The following is a 10172-nucleotide window of genomic DNA, read 5'->3' on the forward strand; positions in this document are numbered from 1 at the left end:
TCTATGTACCTCTAGCTGACTGGTTACACATGTCTGTCAGTGTAATGTCTCAAGGACAGACTACGAGCATCCAACGTAATTACACACTATTTTAGTTCTCTGATCTGAGTCACGTCATCTGGATTTAACATGCCACTTGGGCTGCGATTGGTTGGTCACCTGTCTAGGAGCCAATCGCAGCTTGGCTTCATCTCCATAAACGTGTTGCTTGACGGTGCCCCTCTAAAGCCACTTCCCTTGTGTCTCTGGACGGGAATAGTGTGAAATAGATTTGAAAGCATTAGTTATTACACAATTCATTTTTGTTCAGTCAAAGAAAGACAATACTTCAGTACGAGAAATGTAAAAGTTAATGGAGTAGTGTCTTCACCTTTTTATATTACACACACCGGACTGATCAGAGGATGCACATCTAGTGCGGGTGTGTATGCATCCATACATGCCTAGTGTGCCAGTGGGACTATGAATGGACAGCGACGGGTGTGACTGTCAGAGGAAGCAGTACACAAGTGATCGCCCCACCAGCACTTATCTGAGAGGAAAAGGGAAGAAGAAATAAGGAGAGGTTAGTATCCCCCCCCCCCCCCCCCCCATGGTTTGCAATCTGTCATTTTTCATCTGGCGATTTCTGGACGTGTTCAGTCATCTGTGCTCTACGTGTACTCATCCTCTGTCTGTTTTATCTCGCTCTCGGATGATGCTTAGCTGTAATTGACGCTGTCAGCTATCAATGCAATTTGGTCTAATCTCATGCAGACCCATATGTAATATCCAGGTAGTGCCAAAAGAAACAGGCAGGGGACAAGGTAAGTGAAATGTGTGAGCGCTTTGTCATTTGAAAACGGTATTCACAGTAGTTCAAATGTGTTCCATATTTGACGTAATGTACATTATCCCGGTCTATGTATGTGTAGAATATAAATCAGGTTGTGTGGCATATTTGTCCTAAATCTTTTGAACTCAATCATTTTAATTTAATGGGTGCTGAGATACTCATTGTTCCGGCAGGCATTAGGCTATGCATGGCTTGTGTAAAACTAGACCCATCCATTAGACAGTAAGTGCTTGTAGAAACAGTTGGTGAGTTAATGGCTATAGGCTCAACACAGTGGCAGGACGTGTGCTTGGCCAGTGGGGGATGGAGACTGTTCTATGGTAACACTGAAATGAGGGCGATTGGGGCGACCTAAGGAACTGATTTCAGGATCAGGTGAGCCGTTTATGGCTGAGCTGTGACTCCATGCCAGGGAGAGTGAGGCAGTAGTGTTAACTGTTTCAGGATCCGTAGAAAGGGTGGATATAACTGAGTGTAGTAAAGCTGATGGACAGTGATCATGTACTGTGTAGGACACGTCCTTGGAATCAGTGGGGTGGTTGTGATTCTCATGACTTCGTTTGTGTTCGTAGGCTGTAATTGTGAATCTCCAATTCCCACATCTCTGATAGAATTGTCACCAGCACAGATGCTAGCTAGGTGGTGACACTCGGCCCTCCACGTTTCTGCTTGTCAGTTTATTTATTAGGTATGAATTGACTGACATTGGGGAAATGCCAAATAGGTGTTTGGAACCACCTGAGTGACAGAACTGTGGGGTTTTCTACCCACTCTAATACTCTGCTGCTGTAGCTAAATTACACCCAATAGGTTGTCTCAAGTGATAATGTGCCTCTGACAGGTCATATCTGTGTAAGAGTGGACGGCAGGTAAATATCAGGTCATATCTGTGTAAGAGTGGACGGCAGGTAAATATCAGGTCATATCTGTGTAAGAGTGGACGGCAGGTAAATATCAGGTCATATCTGTGTAAGAGTGGATGGCAGGTAAATATCAGGTCATATCTGTGTAAGAGTGGATGGCAGGTTGTCATCACTCAGAACTGCAGATTAATGATGTCTTCACTCAGAACAGCAGGTGGTGAATGCGGACTGTAGATTTGACCATGCAGCGGCTATAACTGTTGTGTTTAAATAGCAAATGTGCCTACTCTGGCCTTGGCACAGACTTGAGCCAACAGATGCTGTGCGGGCAGGTGCCGCATGGTCAATCCAGCATCTGCAGTTACGGTGATACAGCCTCTGCAGAAGTCAGGGCATTCATACTACTTGTGCTTTGCAGAGCTTTTGAGCAGAGCTGTTGCCAAGGAAGTGAGTTTGTTTATACAGGACCCCCCCTCCCACCTATCGTTAACCAATCATGTCAATACGGAGCCCTCAGCATTGTCACAAAATTTCGATGGTGCTCATTTTGGCCTCTGCATTCCTCCAGAGGCTCCGCAATTGTCACCCCTTCCATACGAAGGCCCAGACCACATTTTTGGATCAAGCATAAATTGTCTTTTATTGTCACCACTATCGGTAGAGTCAAATATAATAGAAACACATTGAACTTTTGATTTTTATTCGGTACATGAAAACCTACGTGGCAGAAGTAAATGTGTGTGCTACGTCATCACGTACTGATTTTATTTTAAATCATTTTGCTAGAAAGGCCATCGGTCAGTCTGGTCTCAGACTAAACTTAACGTAGAAAATGTAAATCCAAGATGCTCAAATTAGAATATGATACATTTTGGTGTGGTTACAAAAAACAGAAGGTTACTTAATTGTGGAAGTAGGATGATCGGGCTTATAACGCGTGTTTGAATTTCATGGACATCTTTAGCATTTTAGTTAATTAACAACTTTGCAACTTAGCATGTTAGCTAACCCTGACCTTAACCCCCTAATCTCTAGCCTAGCTAATGTTATCCACCTAAGGAATGTTAGCTACCTAGCTAACTTTAGAATTCGTAACATTTCATAAATTTGATGGAAATCCACAAATGAAAACATTTTCTATGGTACGTTACAGCTACCCCCTGGGAAAATGCAGCAGATTTTAGAATATTTGCATGAATCTGTCGCCAATTGGATGGAAACCTAGCTACCCTTTTCTGTCTCATGGTGGAGGGATGAAACTGGGATGGGGGGGGGAAGAGACTTGAGTTGCAGCCAGGGTGTTTTTTGCCAACCTTACTGAAGTCTAAGGGGACATTCCTCTTGCTGTGTTTGTGTGCCAATGATGCTGTGTGGATAGTAAACACATCTAAGTGTCCTATTTGGATCTGTCACCTTGGCTGTTATTGAGTCAGTCATGTGGACTAATCGATAGGCAGTGTTTTCTGAGTCAGTGCAACTTTATTCTACAGGTCCTTGTTGTAGAAGTGCTATACAAAACAAGGGATTCTGGAATGGAGGAAAGAGTCCAGTCAGGCCTGAAATCAACATCTAGCTCAATTGCCTCACTGACAGACTACCATAACACTCCATCCACCTGCTGAGGGAGAGGTGCTCATGCCAGTAACTCTTTGTTGCAATACAATGTTACAGTATGATGCATTATCCATTCAATACAATGTTGCAATATCATGTACTATACATTCAGTGTATGATGTTGCTATACATTGCTCCTTTTAAGAGTAATGAGGCATCAACTGTAGTGTGAATCAATGTTTTGTGGGAATTGTGGCCCCTGTGTTTGTAAGGGTATACTAACAGTTCAAGCTGGTGTTGGGGGTCAGCTCTTTGAAAAAAGTGTTAATCTATCGCTGGGCTAGGGATACTTTTTTTGTTGTTGACCAGATGAATGGTTAGATGCTTCATGGAAATGGAATGGTACCTGTGGTCAAATATTAGCCACAATCACGTCATGGTAATGAGTCAATTTATTCCACCTGTCATCCATAGTTAATGAGATGGTTGGAGACAGGGCTGAAGCCTGCAGGAAGTTGGATTATAAACCCTCCTCATTCACAGGGTACCTACGCAGGCTCAATCGCTTGTCACGCTACCACAGCATGATTGAAAGACACCATTCGCAGGCCTAGACTCTGGCCTCCTATAGGGAGGAGTGGTGCCAGGATAACAACCTCTCCCTCAGCGTGATCGAGACAAAGATGATTGTGGACTACAGGAAAAGGAGGACCGAGCATGCCCCCATTCTCATCGACAGGGCTGTAGTGGAGCAGGTTGAAAGCTTCAAGTTCCTTGGTGTTCACATCACCAATAAACTATCATGGCCCAAAGACAGTTGTGAAGACGGCATGACAAAGCCTATTCCCCTCAAGAGACTGAAAAGTTTTGGCATGGGTCCTCAGATCCTCAAAGCTGCACCATCGAGAGCATCCTGACTGGTTGCATCACTGCCTGGTATGGCAACTGCTCGGCATCTGACCGCAAGGCACTACAGCGGGTAGTGCGTACTGCCCAGGACATCGCCGGGGTCAAGCTTCCTGGCATCCAGGACCTATATACCAGGCGGTGTCAGGAAGGCCCTAAAACTGGTCAAAGACTCCAGCCACCCTAGTCAGACTGTTCTCTCTGCTACCACATGGCAAGCAGTACTGGAGTGCCAAGTCTACCTACAATAGGCTTCTAAACAGCTTAAAGCCACAAGTGAATATCTAATCAAATGGCTACCCAGACTATTTCCAATGTCCCCACCCTCCTTTACGCTGCTGCTACTCCCTGTTTTGTTATCTATGCATAGTCAGGTTAACTCTACCTACATGTACATATTACCTTGACTAACCTGTGCCCCCGCACATTGACTCTGTACTGGTACCCCCTGTATATAGACTCGCTACTGTTATTTTACTGCTGCTCTTTTTTTCAGTGAAGCGAGTACCAGCTCTCTCTATTTTTCTTAATTGCCTTGTTGGTGTAAGGCTTGTGAGTAAGCATTTCGCTGCAAGGTTGGTGCCTGTGACCAAATACCATTTGATTTGAATACTCTCCCTTGGGGAGTGTTGCCACTTGGTGGACTTTGACATATATGAACTAACGAGCTAATCCTCTTATCCTCCTCAGATTGGCCACAGGAGTTAAATCATTTGTGTACAGCCAACCCTAGATTTGTTATAATTGTGGACCTAACGGCCATGGAGCAGAAGATCAAAGAAGTGAGTTCCAGCTGTATCATCGTAACTCCTGGCTGGCATTTGAACATGCCACAGAAATCCTGTTTCATTCAGCACTTGGCTGTACTGTTGCCTCCAGGCTTTATTGACTGGTGTGATTCTGATTTGAGCCACTCCCTGTTTTATGATCCGTCTATCCAGTCCCCCCCCCCCCCCCCCCAGAAACAGTTGAAGAACCGGTCCATATTCAGTGATGAGATCCAGCCCACCAAGGGGGTGAGCAACCTCCCATCCTGCCTCAGCCCTCCCTCCTTCTCCCTGACACATCTCTAGCCTATTCTCTATTTTTCCACAGAGATCCCTTCCAGGTGGGCCGGACCTGGACAAAGTCAAGGTGTGTGGTTTGGAATCCTTATATTTACTAACAGCATTACCAGAATCAATAGTCACTAATTCAAGATGAATTAAGTGTGTGGTACTTTATTCCGTGACGTCCCAAACTGTGTGCCCATTTTAGGAGGGCCCAGAAGGTTCTGAGACGTCACTTCAGCTCCTCTGTAGAGGACGACTGCTTGGCCCTGCAGGAATATCGGGCCATGAGCCTTCCATCTGCTCATTATTTATACATGCATGCATGCTTAGTCACTTGCCTTTCCACATTTACTTTAAAGCAAACACTGAGTTGGTGAGTAATTAGAGAAACACACATGTGACAGGGATACCCATGATGGTTCTGTATCTACCAAACTGAATGTGTATTCTTCACAATAAAGCAATCCCGTTGAGTGGACCTGTCTCTTCCCTTAGACCTGATCAAAATACTGAAGATAAAACATTTAATTGTTGGTGTGATTATAAGTAGGAACTATGACATTTTCGGAGTTAAGCAAGAAAAAGTGTTTGTCAACATTGTCCCTCTCCTTGTGAACCAAGTTGGGCTGGGGAAAAGTGATTCATTAGGCTCAGCGCTGTGTTTGGTTACGTACAGTGGGGTCTGAAATTGACGCCCTTGATAAAGATTAGCAATAATGACTACACTTGCCCTCAGAACAGCTGGGGCATGGACTCTACAAGGTCTCGAAAGCGTTCCACAAGGATGCTGGCCCATGTTGACTCCAATGCTTCCCACCGTTGTGTTGGCAAACTGAGTGTGGAAAAACCCAGCAGTGTTGCAATTCTTAATGCAAACCGGTGCGCCTGATGCCTACTACCATACCGAGTTCAAAGACGCGTACATGTTTTGTCTTGCCCATTCACCCTTTGAATGGAACACACACACAATCCATGTTGCAATTGTCTCAAAGCTAAAGAAAATAAATTAACCTGTTTCCACCCCTTCGTCTAAACTAATTTGAAGTGGATTTAACAAGTGATATCAATAAAGGATCATAGCTTTCACCTGGATTCAAATCCAATTTTATTTGTCACATGCGTCGAATACAACAGGTGCAGCAGACCTTACAGTGAAACACTTACTTACAAGCCCTTAACCAACATTGCAGATTTTTTTTTTAAAGAAAATATAAAATCAATAAATACCTGCAGTAAGAAAAGTAACACAACTGAGTAGACCCTGTACATAGCCTCATTTTGTTGTTACTTTTCTTACTGCAGTTATTTAAAATCTATTTTCTTTATAAAAAAATAAAGCATTGTTGGTTAAGGGCTTGTAAGTAAGCATTTCCCTGTAAGGTCTGCACCTGTTGTATGTGACAAATGGATTTGAATCCAGGTGAAAGCTATGATCCCTTAAGTACCAGAAGCCCCTGTACATAAGTACAGGTTAGTCAAGGTAATATGTAGGTAGGGGTAAAGTGACTGCGTAGATAATTAACAGCGAGTAGTAGCGGCAGTGTAAAAAGGGGGTCAATGCAAATAGTCTGGTTAGCCATTTGATTAACTGTTTAGCAGTCTAATGGCTTGGGGGTAGAAGCTGTTAAGGAGCCTTTTGGACATAGAGTTGGCAATCCAGTACCGCTGGCCGTGCAGTAGAAGAGAGAATGTCTTTGACTAAGGTGGCTGGAGTCTTTGACAATTTTTAGGGCATTCCTCTGACATCGCCTGGTATAGAGGTCCTGGATGGCAGGAAGCTTGGCCCCAGTGATGTACTGGGCTGTACGCACTACCCACTGTAACGCCTTGTGGTCAGATGCTGAGCAGTTGCCATACCAAGCGGTGATGCAACCAGCCAGGATGCTATCAATGGTGCATCAGCGTGGCAGATGTGTTGTTGCCCACCCTCACCACCTGTGGGCGGCCCATCAGGAAGTCCAGGATCCAGTTGCAGAGGGAGATGTTTAGTCCCAAGGTCCTTAGCTTAGTGCTGCACTTTGAGGGCACTATGGTGTTGAAAGCTGCACTGTAGTCAACAAACATCATTCTCACAATACGTGTTCCTCTTGTCCACGTGGGAAAGGGCAGTGTGGAGTGCAATGGAGATTGGGTCATCTGTGGATCTGTTTGGGAGGTATGCAAATTGTAGTGGGTTTCTGGGAGGATGGTGTTGATGTGAGCCATGACCAGCCTTTTCAAAGCACTTCATGGCTACAGATGTGAGTGCTACGGGGGCGGTAGTCATTTAGGTAGGTTACTTTGGAGTTCTTGGGCACAGGGACTGTGGTGGTCTGCTTGAGACATGTAGGTATTATAGACTCGGTCAGGGAGCGGTTGAAAATGTCAGTCAAGACACTCGTCAGTTGGTCAGCACATGCTTTGAGTACGCGTCCTGGTAATCCATCTGACCCTCTGGCCTTGTGAATGTTAAAGTTCTTACGCACATCGGACATAGAGAGCATGATCACACAGTTGTCCAGAACAGCTAGTGCTCTCATGCATGGTTCAGTGTTGCTTGCCTCGAAGCAAGCATAGAAGGCATTTACCTCCTCTGGTAGGCTTGCGTAGGCTCACTGGGCAGCTCGCGTCTGGGTTTCACTTTGTAATGCTGCTTCTGGGTGAGCATTCTCTTGTTTGCTTACGACCTTTTACAGCTTGTTGAGTGTGGTCTTAGTGCCTGAATTGGTTTATGGTGGTAAATGGAGAGCTACAGAAAATATAGTTCAACTCTCTTGGTAAATAGTATGGTCTGCAGCTTATCATTTGGTACTCTACCTCAGGTGAGCAAAACCTCGAGACTTCCTTAATATTAGAGATCACGCACCAGCTGTTGTTGACAAATTGACACAGACCACCACCCCTTGTCTTACCGGATGTAGCTGTTCTGTGTTGCCGACGCACGGAAGACCCAGCCAACTGTGTATATTATCCATGTCATCGTTCAGCCACAACTCAGTGAAACATAAGATATTACAGTTTTTAATGTCCCATTGGTAGGATAGTCTCGAACGGAGCTCATACAGTTTATTTTCCAGTGATTGCAAGGTCACCAGTATGACGGATTATCCCCTTTTCAGACTAATTTCACCAAGTCAGTCTCTCATGGAAAGAGTACCAATACAATTGCTCAGAGAAAGGGATTTTATTTAAAAATATTTTTTTTCAAAGGTAGGTGTCAAAATTGACACCCTTAAACATTCTCATTAAAAAAGTAGTCCAAAGTTGAGTATTTGTTCCCATATTCCTTGCATGCAATGACAACATCAAGTTTGTGACTTGACAAACTTGTTGGATGCATTTGCAGGTTATTTCTGAGTTTTTCCCCCCATATAAATCAATGGTAAATAATGTTATCATTTTGGAGTACCTTTTACCAATAACAGGGGAGGTTAGCATGTCTTGGGTATGATCTTTGACGCTCTAACTTGCTCATGCATTATTATTCATGGTTAATTCAGGATTATCCAAAATCATGGTCGCATGCACATTAATGTAGAAGTGTTTAGAAACATTCTTATTTACAATAAAAGTGACTCCAAAATGACCCTACAGTATTTACCATTCATTTACAGTGGGGCAAAAAAAGTATTTAGTCAGCCACCAATTGTGCAAGTTCTCCCACTTAAAAAGATGAGAGAGGCCTGTAATTTTCATCATAGGTACACTTCAACTATGACAGACTCCAATGTACTTCCACAACATGGGTCATTTCTGTACCTCCACACTAGGTGTACAGTATATGACGCATCCTTCATTTTAATCAAGTTGTCATGTTTTCATTTTACCTTAAGTTGTTGCAATGTCAATTGGCATGTTTCACTGTTCTCTTGGTACTGTTTTCAGTGTTACACTGGCATGTTTGAAGGTAGCAGTAGTTTGGCTGGCATGTGTTATGGCTGGCTATTAGTGCTCTGTGTTGTTTCTCCCCGTGCCACGCTGGGCAGCAGAGACAATGCCCTGGCGCTGGCACAGTTGGCCTGAATTAGCAACATTACCCAGGATTTACCTGGTGATCCTGGACCTGTGCCAGACTGCCTCTATCACGGGTTTGTGTGTGATGCTAAAATCCAGGATTTCTCTCCCACCTGCTAACCTCCATCTTAATCTCTTTTCAATACCAGCTGAAGACCTACAAATATCATGATCCTGTATCTTCCATGGGGGACCTTCCCATCTCCCCTGAGGAGGAATGGAGACACTGAATCCGTTTCTCTCTTGTTTGTCAGGGGTTATTACTGGCCTGGGTTCAGAAGATCTGGGTGAAAATACTGCTGATATGAAAGTTCTGTGAACAGAGTAATAATTAACATCCGACAACTCCCTCTCTCTGGAGGCCTTTACCCCGGGGAACTTACGGGAGGCCCTGAATGTTCTCCGTTTCTCTCTCGCTCGCTTGCTGTGTGTTCAGAAGATCTTCAGTAAGACATCTTATTACATTAAAGCATTCATTCTACAGAGTCTTCTCAGGTCACCAGTGCTGTTTGATGAGAAATACATAATAAGCATCCTAGATTCATAATGTGGAGAAAACCTCACCTTGAATTACCGGACAGTCCGTAATGAAGAACTTTTAGAATATTCCACTCTCACCACTAGGTGTCAGATTTACCCTGCTTTTAGAAGCACATAATTTGAGTTATTAATTAAATAGAAAAAATCCTCCTCCCATGCAGTTTCTAATCTACACTCAGAGGGTCTATATTAAATGATGCCCTATTGAACAACCACCTCAGCTCAACCATGACATAAACTAAAATGGTACAACATAACAGCCACTATCCTGCATACCTCAGTTTGTGATGTGATATTAATGTTCTCAATTGGTGTTATTGATTAATGGTGTGAGGCCCAATTATGTGACCAGTTAATCAGTAAGACATGTGGTGTCCCTTTTTAAACGTTAAACTCAGTCAGCTGGTATATAATACGACTGGTTCTTCA

General features: G+C 43.8%; 1 long non-coding RNA gene across 1 annotated transcript; it reads left to right on the forward strand.

The window, feature by feature from the left end:
• The first annotated feature begins 5095 nt into the window (after positions 1–5095).
• LOC139581434 (uncharacterized) lies at positions 5096–5688 on the forward strand. Its single transcript, XR_011676217.1, has 3 exons — positions 5096–5174; positions 5254–5292; positions 5416–5688. It is a non-coding gene; the product is annotated as an uncharacterized lncRNA (long non-coding RNA).
• Positions 5689–10172: the final 4484 nt, after the last annotated feature.

The sequence above is a fragment of the Salvelinus alpinus genome, chromosome 7 (assembly GCF_045679555.1).
Source record: "Salvelinus alpinus chromosome 7, SLU_Salpinus.1, whole genome shotgun sequence".
Classification (NCBI taxonomy): Eukaryota; Metazoa; Chordata; class Actinopteri; order Salmoniformes; family Salmonidae; genus Salvelinus; species Salvelinus alpinus.